We start from the raw sequence: 14,372 nt of genomic DNA, 5'->3' as shown, positions 1-14,372 counted from the left end.
TCAGTGTCTGACATGAAAACACATGCATGTTCCTGTATTTCCAGTGGAACCTCGCAGTACCAGTGCACTGTAGCACCACAAATTCCCTTTACCAGTTTGGTCTGGAAATAGGAGTGTAAATTGGCGGAACGAGCGGGTGTTCCTCCGACAGGTGCAGGTTCATGTCACGTTCAGGAGCACCAGGCTTCAGATGGAGGAGGAGATTAGGACATTCCAGAAGGAGGACAGTGTAGTGGACGAGACAATCTCCACCAGTCCATCAACAGAAGTGTGGGCAGAGTGGACAGAGGTTTCTGATTGAGTTGAATCTAATCATCCCCACAAATGAAGTGGAGGTCGTGCATCTGCTTTAGTTAATGACAATGGTCTGGTGCATTTAGGGAACATTTGAAAAAGCAGAACAAAGCAGATTTCTATGGAGAGGTTTTTAATGAAACGACTTGTATGAGCAGACAGTGAAGAAAGTGAAGCCAGAAAGAAGAAAAGAGAAAGAAAAAACACCAGAAATTCATCTACCTGATGTTTTATTAGAAGGAGATTCTCCTTCTACAGAATAACCTTCCTCCTCCTCCTCCTCCTCCTCCTCTTCCTCCATTGTCTTCCTCAGACACAGATCGTCTCATTTTAAAGGTTAATCAGTTCATTCATTTCAGTGGAAAAGTGATTCGTAAAATAAATAAATCACAAAATGAACGCGGTCATTGAACAAATTAAATTCTGTGAGGTTCCACTGTATTTGAAACAAAGACAGAAAATGAACTCTATGAAGATTTAATTGAACCAAATGAGTCTAAATAGACATCTGTTATCTAAAGGACAGTAAAGGATCTAAACTGTGAGGGTTGGACTGGAGTTGAACTGGTTTGTCAGTTCAAACACTGGAACCCAAGAACCACTGAACCTTTGATTTGGAGGTGAAGGATGTTCATTTATGCACTTGATGTTTTTTCTACCAATATCTGTACATTTGTCAGGCTTTTTTTGGTCAAAGTCAGTCTCCATCCAGTTAAATTTGTCTGGGAAACAATAAAACACCAGGTCTTTCCAGACTTTGGACAGACTGGACTCATCTTAGTCTGTGTTCAGATCTTGTCCTGAACCGAGTCAGTCCAATAGAAACTGGCTCCAGGTCAGTCCCATTTGTGCTGAAATCCATCCACAGAAGAACTGTGTCCAACAGCTGACGCTGCTTCTTTTCCTCCTCAGATGATGTGTGATGTTTTGTGTTGCAGACTGTCAGGATGTCTGATCACAGAGGAAGGATGTTCTTCTCTGGTCTCAGCCCTACAGTCCAATCCGTCCCATCTCAGACTGCTAGACCTGAGCTACAACCATCCAGGAGCCTCAGGACAGGAGCTGTGTGCTCTAGTGGAGGATCCACACTGGACACTGGACACTGTCAGGTATGGACTGAGCTGATGCACACACACAGAATGTGTGATAGAACAGGTGGAGCTGACAGGAACACTGTCACAGCTGAGTCCACATCCTGGACTGAAGTTCCAGACCACGGTCACAGACCCAGACCTTCAATAAGGGACTGACAGGAACCATGGACTGGATGTGAACAGAAAAGCTGGAGTGGGTCACAGTGATGTCATGTCCATGTTTAATGCTGCTCTGACCCCCCCCCCTCCTCCTTTCAGGTTGGAGCCCAGTGGAGTCCGATGGTTGAGACCAGGTCTGAGGAAGTGTAAGTGGATTTACATTGGATTAAAGATGAAACCCAACCTGTTATGTGGACCTGCCAACCTACTATTAGTGAAGGTCCACAGTCAGTGAGTGTGTGTGCAGCTGTAAACACTCAGCTGTGGGTCATAGTGGGTGGATGAACCAGTGGTCCAGTGGTTAGAGCTGGATGGACCCTTGGATCCATGTCACCCCCTACTCTGTGTCCCAGGGTTAGAGTTTCATCCACTGTCACTGTCCAAGACAGAAAAGAGCCCAAAAGGATGAAAAACCAGTAGATTTAGTTCAAGATGAAGCAGGTTGAACTGAAACGAACCAGTTCCTTTAATAAACATTTATGATCTGCGCTAATTTCATGAGTCAGTGGATAGATTTGAATTCATCCATTAGATTCAACAGCAGGAACTAAACCTAAATGTGAACAAACATCATTCAAACATATTCACTGAGGACTGAGGCAGAGTTACAGGTTATTGATCAGAGACAAGAATAGAAGAGAAAAGAGAAAGAACAGCTGAGAATAGGTTTGAATAAACATGAACAGAACCTCCTCATGTTGGTTCTGACAAATCTGATCCATGTGACAAAGACCACAGATAAAGACATTGAATCTGTGTTTGGATTTGACTGTATTTCACTGATATCCATTAGTTCATGTGACTTTAGTTGTGTTTGTAGTTAACGTTAGTGTCAAACTGCATCAGTTTCATCAAAACCTTCAACAGTCTGTGCTGAACTATAGAACTGGACTAAAACCAGGAACAGAAACCACTTTCACAAAGAACAGAAGGAAAACCAAGGTCTATAGAAAGGATTTATATAAAACACAAACATGAACATCAGTTGACTCTCCTGTTTTCATTCCTTTAATTGGTTTTGTAGCACCCTTAGAGTGTGAGGCACTCACATCCACTAGATTCAGTAGAGGAGATAATAGGTTGGAATGAATTGCCAAGATTTAAGGAAAATGAACAATGGTGTTTTATTACTCCACCATTAGAAAAATGCATTTGTTTGCGTACAATGTTATGAAACTAAAACTACAACAACAAAGTCCCAAAATAAAATAGAGCTCTTTCCCCCAAAAAATATGATTTGAGTTCAGTTTGGTTGATAAAGTGTCTTTAGTTACAACTGTTATTACTGTTGCTACCTGGGTAGTATATTATAGTGTTGTTGTGTCTTACCTGGATCCAGTGGAAATAGTTCAAGTTGAAGTTCTTCTGCGGCAGCGGAATCAGGCTGACCACACTGTTAACACCCCTCACAGTCACCATGGGCTGGACTCGCCATCAGATTTCGAAGATCACTATAAAACCAGTCTACACAAAGTGTGCGGAAAGTAAACATTTGGTTCTGGTTCTTATAATTCTGTTTCTGTCTGAAATACATTAAATTTTAACATTCAAATGTCATAATGACAGTTGTATCCAAATGAATGAAAGTCCATCTCAGTACTCTGATACTTTATCTTTGTCAGCTTACAAAGTTAAGATGATTTACCGTGTAGTTTTAGTAGTAACACACATCGTGGTATTGAAACAATAATAGAATTACAATTTTTTAACAAATAAAACACTGGTTAACATGACATTGTAAATTAACCATATCTCCTTAATCAGAATTAATTATTTATCACTCCTTTTTCACCTTGTTGGCTTTTATCTATATTTAACAATAACAATGAATTGAAATTTTAACAGTATTCATTCAATATTTATGATTTCACAACCAAAACCATCTTCCAACCGAATGGCTGTAGATTTGATTATAAAACTATTTACTGTGTACAGAGCACGCGCTTCCACTCTGTAGTAATGCTAATTCAGGTCTAGATAAGGACACGGACCACGTTAGCATTAGCATTAGCAGCTTATGCTAGCGTTCGCGCATTAGCTTATCATTCCATACAATTTGCAGTGATACAAAAAGTACCAGAGCAGGTAAAGCATTAGGGAAAACATTACGACAAGGTCATGTAACTCCCGACTGTTTCTTAGAATGATATCTGGTAAGAATGTCAAGTTCATAGCATAGCATTAGCTTCCGGCTAACAGCGGACATGTTGTACACTCACCAGGATTTTCACATGTAATTTCTCAACAAGTAAGTAAGTAAGTAAAGTAAATTTTATTTATAGAGCACTTTTCACAGACAGAGTCACAAAGTGCTTTATCAATTCAAATCAGAATCAAATTAAGTTTACAGAGACCCAACAGAATCCTTCAGGAGCAAACACTTGTGATTGGTGACAGTGGAAGGAAAAACTTCCCTTTAACAGCAGAAACCTGGAGCAGACCCAGACTCCTGAAGGATGGACGTCTGCCTGGACCAGTTGGGGTTAAAGAGAGAGAGAGAGAGTAAAGGAGGAGAAAAGAGAGAGCGATAGAGATATAGAGAGACTGGGGGGGGGGATGACACATGGAGTACGTTATGATGAATACATAGAGTGTAATCAGTCTGTGGTGGTCCTGGGTCAGGTGGGAGACTAAAAAGCCTTTTTGAACAGGAGGGTTTGGAGGTGTTTCTTAAAGCTCTGTACAGAGTCCATGGACCGTAGGTGCAGAGGCAGGTCATTCCATAGACGTGGTCCACAGCTTTAACAGACCTGTCACCGCGTGTGCTAAAACAGGTCCGTGGAACCATCAGCAGGTGCTGTCCTGAAGACCTCAAGCTACGAGTCGAGCTGTAGGGCTGGATCAAGGAAGCAATGTATGCAGGGGCCTGGCCATGTAGGGCCCGGAAAGTTAGCACAAGAATTTTGAAATGAAGACGATATAGAACAGGAGCCAGTGGAGAGATTTAAGGATGGGAGTGATGTGGGTTCTCCTGTTTGTGCGGGTCAGGAGCCTGGCAGCAGAGTTCTGGACAAACTGTAGACGGGCCAGCTCCTTCTGTTTAAGCATGTGAACAGGCTGTTGCAGTAGTCTAAGCGAGAAGATACGAAAGCGTGAACGATCATCTCGAGCTCATTTGTGGACACCATAGATCTGAGTTTGGAGATGTTGCGTAGTTGGAAGAAACAGTTTTTGACTAGGTGTTTGGAGTAGAATTCTAAAGACATGTCCTGGTCAAAGATGACACCCAGATTCCTCAGTTTTGTCTTTACCGAGGAACTCAGGTCTCCAAGGTGATGTTTGATCCCTGGGATTGCACTATCCGGGGCAATGATGAGGGTCTCAGTTTTGCTGGAGTTCAGCTGGAGGCTGTTCTCATTTAGCCACTGCTTCAGCTCTGACAAGCAGATGATTAAGGAACTCAGTTTGTGGGGCTCAGAGGAGTTAAAGGAGCAGTATATCTGGATGTCATCCGCGAATAGATGATAGGAGACATCACTATAGTGTTGGATAATGTGGCCAAGTGGGAGGACATAGAGTAAGAATAGGACTGGTCCCAGGACAGAGCTTTGGGGCACACCACACAGTAGATCCGCTGAGTCAGATTGGAAGTTGTTTATTGACACAGTGAAGCTTCTGCCGGTCAGGCAAGAGGAGAACCAGTCTAGCACATGACCTGACATCCCTACCAGGTCCCTCAGTCTCTCAATCATTATGGTATGGTCCACTGTGTCAAAGGCCGAGGACAGATCTAGCAGGACCAAGACCGTGGATTTCCCGGAGTCAGCCGCCATCAGGATGTCACTAGACACTTTTAATAGTGCGGTTTCTGTTGAGTGGCGTTGTCTAAACCCAGACTGAAAGAAGTAGAAGTAGTCACTTCTCACAGCCCGCAGGTGTTTGCCAAGGTGTAAAGCCTGTTTACAACAGATTATTAGTACCCATACACCAGTATATTTGATGTTACTTGAGGATTTTCTTACTTACTCGCTCTGGCTAGCTCAAGAAAACCGTTCGGAACTGCTTTGAAGTTAAGTGACTGAATGCACGAGGCTCAGATTATTCAAAGCGCAACTGCGCCTCCTACCGGACAGAGTGAGTTTTGCACTGAAATGACAACTTCAGCAGGCCAATGTGTCATATGGGTTACAGTGTGTTTGTGAAAACAGAAACAACAGATCCATGAATAAAACACTGGGTTTCTCTGTTATTGATCATTATTGTCATTAGTAAGAATCACACCTGATCCATCCATCAATGACATCTAATGTTACCCAGGGATGTGATCAGACTGTCTGTCAATCAGCTGATCACTGATCAATAACTGCAACTAACTACTAAGACCACTTAGTACAGAATGTAATGCCCATTTCACAGTCATACAGGCAAAAATTCATTACTTTTAGAATCTAGGAAATTGTATTTATTTATTCCAACATGTTGATTCCTGCTGCTCCAAGTCATTTCTCACCGGGGGCTGCAAAGTTAATGTTAATTAGTTCCTAAGTTCAATCTAAATTACTGGGTTGAAACGGGTGAAACTGAGTCAACTAATGTTTGTATTTTTTCAGCTTGGACATTTAATTACAACACAGTGAACAAGTTTATGGCAACATAACTGAAGAACCTACCATATCAAATTGAATACCTTTAAAAGACTTTTTAAGGTATTAAATGTAGATTTTTTTTTTTTTTAATTCAAGACTTTTAAGACTTTTTAAGACTCTGCAGGAACCCTGATGATGTCACTGATCAGTAACTGCAGTTGTTTTGTGTTTTCTTCTGTCCATCAGATTTCTGTGAACTCAGCCTGGATCCAAACACAGTGAACAGAAAACTCAAACTGTCTGAAAACAACAAGAAGGTGGAACGTGTGATGGAGGTTCAGTCATATCCTGATCATCAGGACAGATTTAAGTACTGGCCTCAGCTGATGTCTTCAACTGGTCTGACCGGTCGCTGTTACTGGGAGGTCCAGTGGAGTGGATGGGTTGAAATAGCAGTGACTTACAGAGGAATCAGAAGGAGAGGAGACAGTAAAGAGTGTGGGTTTGGAGAAAATGATCAGTCCTGGAGTCTGGTGTGTTATAAAGATAATTACATGGTCTGGAATAATAACAAACACACAAACTTCCCTCAGTCCTCCTCCTCCTCCTCCTCCTCCTCCTTCTCCTCCTCTGGTACAGTCTCAGTGTATGTGGACCATCCTGCTGGATCTGTGTCCTTCTACACAGTCTCCTCTGACAAACTGACCCACATCTACACCTTCAAAACCACATTCACTGAACCACTGTTTGGAGGATTTGGACTCAGTTATGGATCGTCAGTGTTTCTGTATGATATGTAATTGTGTTTGTGTAGTTATGTGTAGTTGTGTTTGTGTATTTCTGTTTGTGTTGTTGTATAGATGTGTTTGTGTAGTTGTGTGTATTTGTGTAGTGGTGGTGCGTGTGTTCATGGTGTCAGATGTGTGCGTCTGCTGTAAACTTTCCAACCAATCAGGTGCCTTTATAAACAGCCTTTGTCGTCTTGGAAACAGCGTCATCATTGTCATGTTTGTGAGTAAATGTTCAGTGTGAAGGTTTGACTTCAGTTTCATCCTCATGTTCGTCTTGTGCTTTGACTTTCACATTTGATCTGATGATGCTACAAATGCATTTGTATAAAACAGTGGATGAATGTGTTGATGAATCTGATGTTGTGTTCATGGACTGATGGGATTTTCCAGTGCTTGAATGAGGACCATGTGTATATATGTCTGATCATATCTGATTTCTGTCCAGTCCTTCTATGTCTTTGTATTTTATATTTACTCTTGTGTCGACACATGAAATGAACTAGAAGATCAGCCTGGTTCAGTTCACGCTCATGCTTTAGTATCTCTACCCCCGTTTTGGAACCTCAGCGGAGTGGATGCCAAAAAACTAGTACGGGGTACCAGATTCCAGGTTCTTTTACGTAGTGGAAATGCAAAAAGGCCGAGTTGAGTCAAGCTGGTATCATGTAGTGGAAACGTGGCATTAGTTTCCCAGAGCATTTTTTTCCAGCTAATTTAGTATCAAAATAGTTTTTGAAGCATGAAAGATATCCTGATACTTGACCACTGGGGGGCGCTGATAACAACCCCCAACACACACACACGCACACACACACACACACACAAATGGTTTGAAACAGCCCTAATGACCTCACACATCACAAATTGGTTCGTTTGGGATTATTTTGATTTGTTTTTAAGTAAATTCAGATATTTAACCAAACGGTCATTTTCAGACCCCATGGTTTTCCCTCCATGTCCATTCAGTCAGACGTCTGTCGTGGTGTTCGTCCTCAGTAGTTGTTGACTTCACTCTGGTTTAGTTCTGTTGGAATTTCATCAGTAGTTTGTTATTTTGGGGCGGATCATCTGTGTCTTTAAGAGAATAAGTACAATCATCATCCAGGAGGACTTTATATGATTTAAAACCTCATCAGTCACTGTCAGTAGTTTAGTCTGGTAAGATGTTTGTGAGCTCCTCAATGGACCTGGGTTCAAGGCTCATGCTTCTGAGTGTTTTAATGTCTGGAATATAATACTTTTCTACTGATGTGACATTTATAAACAGTTTGGAGACAATAAACGCAGCAGCTCATGCATTTCTCTGTTCTCTGTCGGTCCTGTTGTTGAGATTTCTACTGATTTTTCAGCCTTTAATGCACATATTTCTCTATTTATACATTTACTTTGACCCATTTAAATAATTTTACACATTAAAAAACATGAATTAAGACTGATTGTTTCTTCAAGGACCTTAAATATTGTATTCCTTTATTTTATTTTTGGCATGAATGCATGACTCTCTTTGTGTGTTTGCAGGATTATTCATACTTTCAAATGTAGTCTTGTCAGTTTGAGATGATCCATTCTTCACATATAGTGCCATCCAGTGGTAACATTTGAGAAGGGCAAACAATTTTTTTTACAATTTTTTTTTTAAAGAAGCAAACAAATCTGCCCAGTTTTGAAGTCCACCATCCAAACACTGACCTCAGTAGCTCACAGTGGTCTGATGCGGGTCTGGTGGTTTTAAGGAGCAGGGTTCAAGATTCACCCAAAGCAGTGACTTAAAACCTGAAGAAGAATAAAGACAGATCATCTGCCTCATTGGCTCAGTCTGATGGAATGTAAGATACTGAATGGACCTGGGTTCCAGTCTCATCCTCCATAAAGTATTTTAAATCCAGAAGAATCCTAATGACACCAGAGCCTCACTGAGACACTCCTGAAGGTGGTGTGTGCTCAGTGTCCTCTTATTAACAGACAAAACCACTAGAGAAGGTCAAATATGGTCCCTGTTTCATCTACATACATTTAAAACTGTGGTTAAATGTGTTTGAGTTTTTATCCATGATCAATATAAATATAATTAATATACTGAAGTGTGTGGTGTCAATAATATAGGAACTTCTGTCCAACTGTTCACATTTCACATCCAGGAAAAAAACATGAGAAGACAAACAGATGGACTTTAAACTGTCAGAAAGTACAACTGTAACTAGAGTTTATGTTGCAGTGTTCATCTGTTCTCAGTATTTTACGACAAACTGACTTTCCCACATGTGACGTTACGAATAAGAACCAGTAGATGGCAGCACGGTGATGACGTAACGTCTCGTCAAGCTAACGCGAGAGAAGGACGTCACTACGCGCAGGCGCAATGACTCACCAACACCAACAGCAGCCAACTGGAGAGGAGCTCCAAGCTAACGGCGGAAAGTTTGAATGTGAATAAACGTTTCCAAAACACAGGTAGTTTATGTTTGAACCTGTAGGTAGTTTCCATATGAATAATGACAGTTAAAACAGAACAGATACACTTAGTCCCATTTAGTCCAAACAGTGTTCGTGTGTGTTCAGGAGCAGCTCACCGCGGCTGCAGATGCTAATGTGGCTAAAGCTAAGAGCTGTGGAAAATTCCATGTATGTGTACTGGGTCTGCGGGGTCACATTAGACTGGTCTACTATAGGAGAGGATTCAACTCATCATACTGGGGAGGTGTGTTTTACATACATAATACTGCTCCGATATAGATTTTATTTATTGTGTCTGTAAATGTGCCAGTTTGTGTTTCCATCCCATCATTAATACAGTGTGAAATCCTGGATCTGTGTCAGTGAGGCAGGATGTTTGGTACATGTACAGAGTTACAGATGGAACATACGAGAGGAGACTGTGTCCACACATACACTGAACACACACTAACCTCTGTGGGAATTCAACTGTGTCATTATTGAAATAAACTCAAACTAATGCTAATGTCTAATTTGAAAATGTGTGTGTGTGTTTATATCCAGGTGTGGTCAGTGAATGCATCACCATCCAGACAGTGATGGAGATGAGCCGCAGTGACCCATGGACTATTACAGGAATGACACTTAGATGGTATCTGTTCATGAAATCCATCTGTATCATCACATTCATGTTGTGTGTAGGATGGTTCCATCCTCAGTACAGTTTGTTGTTGTTGATCCACTTGTAGTTTTTCTGCATCAGTGGATGAGAGGATGGAAATGGAGGAACATCAGACAGAACTGAGAACAACTCCTTCTCTGCGCTGAGGCTGCTGGGTGACACATTTAGTTTTTATTCCATTCTACTTTGGGTTAAATATTGACCTTAGTTCAGGGATTAAAGTTCTCCGTCACCACGACAGATTTCCGTCAAATGGAAAAACTGAAGGGGGAAAAAAGTCATACTGAAGTAACTTCCCCACGTGTTTGGCGGAGTCCAGTCGGCACCGGGTCCCGGGTCCTGGGTCTGCTATCCTGGGTCTGGGTCTGCTGTCCTGGGTCTGGGTCTGCTGTCCGGGATCTGCTGTCCTGGGTCTGGGTCTGCTGTCCTGGGTCTGCTGTCCTGGGTCTGGGTCTGCTGTCCTGGGTCTGCTATCCTGGGTCTGGGTCTGCTGTCCTGGGTCTGGGTCTGCTGTCCTGGGTCTGGGTCTGCTGTCCTGGGTCTGCAGGTGTTGAACACAGGCTCAGGGGGCTGATAGGTTTAACAGTGATGATAATAAGATGACTTCTTTATTTTTATGTCGGGAGGACAGATTGATGACTGTTTCTCTTTGGAAGGAAACGCTGCTCATTCTGTGCCTCAGAAACACATGGACAAGTTCAGCTTTACCGAAGTTCAGCCTCCAGACTAACTGTAGTTTAGTGCGAACAAGTAGCTTTCATTATGAAAGAACCACAGCGAAAAGGGGAGAAGACAGAACTGATCTACATGGACCTTCATGTTTGGGTTAATAGCTTGTTTCCTCTTGCCGGTATATGACTAGTGTGTGTGTGTGTGTGTGTGTGTGTGTGTGTGTGTGTGTGTGTGTGTGTGTGCCCTTCCCGTGCGTGCGGCTGTGCGCGCCGCGGCCTTACGCGGTTACGCGCCCGACTGCATAAGTGTTTTATTTTGACTCGTTTAGCGTCTTATTTGTATGTGTGTGGTACAGTACGAAGATAAAAGTGAATGAATGAGGAACAGCCTTGGTATTTGCAAAGCCACTGTATTTAAATCCCCTCAGAGAGGATCTGGAACGGAATAGAATGTCTGTTTCAGTTGACATAATTTCTTCCAATCAGAAGAGAACATGATATTGGGGGGGGGGGGGGGGGGGGTTGTGATGACGTGATGACGAACGCAGGTTTGATGACGTACATATTATTTTGGCTAGCATATACGACATCATGGACACGTTTGTAGAGGAAGGAGCTGAAGTGGGAACTATTGAGAGATGCGTGAAAACTACAGGGTGTCCCATAAGTCTGCATACACAGGAGACATAATCCATTCCATATGGTTCTAACATGTGTTTCTTTCTATTTCTTCTTTATAGTTCTTCAGCAGTGGAGGACACGCATTGAAATGTGTTCCCGACAAAATGGCAGTCATATAGAGCATATTATAGAAATAAAAATGGTTTATGTCAAGAAACGTTTATTTTTCCTATGTATGGAGACTGATGGGACACCCTGTAGATGGAGGTGGGCGTGGCTTGATGAGAAGGGAGACGATGGAACTCCAATTAGATCATGGTGCAAAAAAATGAAGCAGCCTGGTGCGTGCATGTGCGGAGTTTGCCACAAGAAAATTCTGTATGGTTCCAATGGTAAAAAAGTCCTGATCCACCATCAATCTGAGAAGCTGAAGATTAGTTGGCTAGGGTTACATTTACAGACATTTCCCCCAAATTCCTGTGCTGTTGGAGTTGGAGTTATGTTTTAGGAGTTCCTAAATTGTTAAATAAAAAGTTTTTCACTCATTTTTTGCAGTAAGGTTTTCTTCTAGTTATTTTCACGTGCTTCAAAGGTTTTCATCCCCTTTTAAATTAACCAGAGAACACCAAAATTGACCTGAAGCTTTAAAAATTTTCTGGGGGAGGACCCCCAGACCCCCCACCAGTACCACTCATGACATTTTTTCTCTCCATGTTACTAATCTTCTACACCTGTACACTCTCCCATTCAGTGTGTTTTACAGTATTGCCAAATTTGACTATGTAAACTTGTACGCTATAGTAGTATTGTATTGCATCATTTTTAATAATGGCCAAAGATTTTGACCAGAAGAAAATTTTCAGTCAGATGAAAAATTTTTGCTTTAATCCCTGCCTTAGTTTTGGGGAAAATATTTTAAAGAGAAGTTCACAAAGAGTTTAGTTCAGTGTTTCCTGCATTTGAGTTTATTGTGAATTTCTTTGTACTTGTCAGAAATAATAAATATTGTACTTTTTATCGACTAGACAAATAAATAAATAAATATTGCATTAAACTGATGGTGTTTATCGTTCCATGTAGGATGTTGAAGTCATGTCAGTCCTGTCTTTGTCCCACTTGTAGATTTCCTGCCTCAGCGGATGAAGTCCTGGAAACGCAGAACCATCCTCCAGACCTTCTGAAGCTACTGGGGGACATATTTGATCTTTTTAGAGGTCAGTGAATACTCCAACTATGGGATGTTTTGGATCTATTAAATTGGTGATTTCCTCTATTAGTCTGTTAATGCCAGTGAAGGTAGATTTTGTAGAATTTGTGAGAATTGAAGTCGTACATGTGAGTAGTTTGTGAAATGTTCGTTGTTCCCAGATTTATAAAGAGTCAACTTTTACAACTGTCATTAGTTTTTATTTAGACATAGTGTCTTTTGGTGTACTGTCTGAGTCAGTTGTTTTGTTGTGTTTATACTTTTATTGTTGTGATGATGCAGACTATTTGTAGATGGAGTTGTAATGTAATATTTTGTTCTGGTTCCTTGGTGAACCCCCCCGCCCTTTTGTACTTCTGACGTTTGTTGGAATTATAATGTGTTGTTAGTATGTGACATTATTGCATGAAGTAGATTGTCTTTATCGTTACACAGGTTTCCTGTAGGTTATGAATGTGTGCAGTTTCTTTGTCCCACTTGTAGGTTTCCTGCGTCAGTGGATGAAGTCCTGGAAATGGAGAACCATCATCTGTGGAGCTGCTGGAGGACAGATCTGATCTTTATGACTGTTTTAGAGGTCAGTGAATACTCCAACTGTGGGATGTTTTGGATCTGTTGAATTGGTGATTTCCTGTATTGAGTCTATTGTTGGTAGAGCTGAAACAGGTGTGCAGTTTGTAAGTGGTGGTCAGTCCCATTCATTTAATGTGGTTTTTCATTCAGACACAGTCGGGGTTGACTGTTGGTTTACACAAATATGCATTCCTGATCCAGTATGGGTTCAGTTCTATTCAGTTGTGTTTTCTGTTTTGCAGAGGTTTGAGGTTTTATACAGTTTGTTAGTTTGTTAACCAGAGTAGGTCCAAATGTTGTCCTGTTTTTGTGGGCTGCTTTCTTTGTGCTGTTGTGGATCCACATGTTGTGTTCATGCTGTGAACAGCTGTCACTCAGCCTCTGGCAGGGCATCGGTGCTCGGTAGCTCAGGGGTTTGGTCCTTGGCTCTTGTACGGCCGCCTGTCGTCGGCAGGTTGAAGGTTCGAGACTTGTGAGTGACGAGCACCGAGTGGACGGTGAGGGAGGGACGGGGGGGGCCTAGACCCCCCCGAGCTTCTGCACATCTGTCAGGGAGGGGTTATGGAGCAGGAGCCCATGAGCGGCTGGAGTTTTACAGTAATGACGGGGGATTTGTCCTCCAAAGTGGGAGGGGTTTGGATTGGACATGGAGTTGGAATGTTTTACTTTTACAGATTTCATTTTGTCCTTGGTGAGCCCCCCCACCCCCCAAGTTGTATTTCAGAGGTGTGTTGTAATTGTGTTGTTTTTTGTGACATTATTGCTCGTCCTTTGAACATCAGCTGTTGCCGTTTGTCTCAGTTGCTTTGCTTCTTTTACTGCTGTTTTGTAGTTTTCTATTTTACAGAATTTGCTTATGTTTGTATTTTTATTGGACCTCTTGTTGACCTTGTTTAACTTTTTGTCATGTGTTTGTTCCAGGTTTGGATGGCGGCTGGCCTTTGACCCAAGTTATGTTATTTGTTGCCCCTGGGGGTAAGAAATAACATTTCTTGGGTCTGGAAGGGGGGGGTGCAGCAGCATTTTTTTTGTCCTTGTTTTTTCAAAATTTTTTTGAATGAAAAAAAGTAGTGTGACACCCTACTTTTTTTCCAACATTAGTCACTAAGCACTGGATTTGAACCAGCAGTCAGCCTCACAGTAGTTGTTTTTCTTGTCACCACTGACCTTCCCACTGAGCTATCTGTGAGCTACCAGTGATGTGCTGGAACTTGTATTTATTGTGTTTTTTTGGACCTGAAAACACAGAAAAGTTTACACATCCTGTCTAGGTCTTGAACCATCAACCGCTGGGTTCAGATGTTGAGTCTGGCACTAGTTT

The 14,372-nt window shown here is 41.8% G+C and overlaps 2 long non-coding RNA genes across 3 annotated transcripts; both read left to right on the top strand.

The window, feature by feature from the left end:
* The first annotated feature begins 1,350 nt into the window (after positions 1-1,350).
* On the top strand, positions 1,351-5,923 carry LOC115433000 (uncharacterized). Its single transcript, XR_003937286.1, has 3 exons — positions 1,351-1,403; positions 1,647-2,562; positions 5,679-5,923. It is a non-coding gene; the product is annotated as an uncharacterized LOC115433000 (long non-coding RNA).
* Positions 5,924-9,197: 3,274 nt separating this feature from the next.
* Positions 9,198-13,356, top strand: LOC115432991 (uncharacterized). Of its 2 annotated transcripts, XR_003937284.1 has the most exons (4): positions 9,198-9,315; positions 9,862-9,949; positions 10,047-10,134; positions 12,962-13,356. It is a non-coding gene; the product is annotated as an uncharacterized LOC115432991 (long non-coding RNA). The 2 variants fall into 2 exon arrangements; XR_003937283.1 differs by lacking the exon at positions 9,198-9,315 and having other exon boundaries at positions 9,815-9,949.
* The last annotated feature ends 1,016 nt before the right edge of the window (positions 13,357-14,372 follow it).

This window comes from Sphaeramia orbicularis, chromosome 2 (assembly GCF_902148855.1).
Source record: "Sphaeramia orbicularis chromosome 2, fSphaOr1.1, whole genome shotgun sequence".
Lineage (NCBI taxonomy): Eukaryota > Metazoa > Chordata > Actinopteri > Kurtiformes > Apogonidae > Sphaeramia > Sphaeramia orbicularis.
The sequence above is the reverse complement of the archived record's forward strand: the minus strand, read 5'-3'. Positions and strand labels throughout refer to the sequence as shown.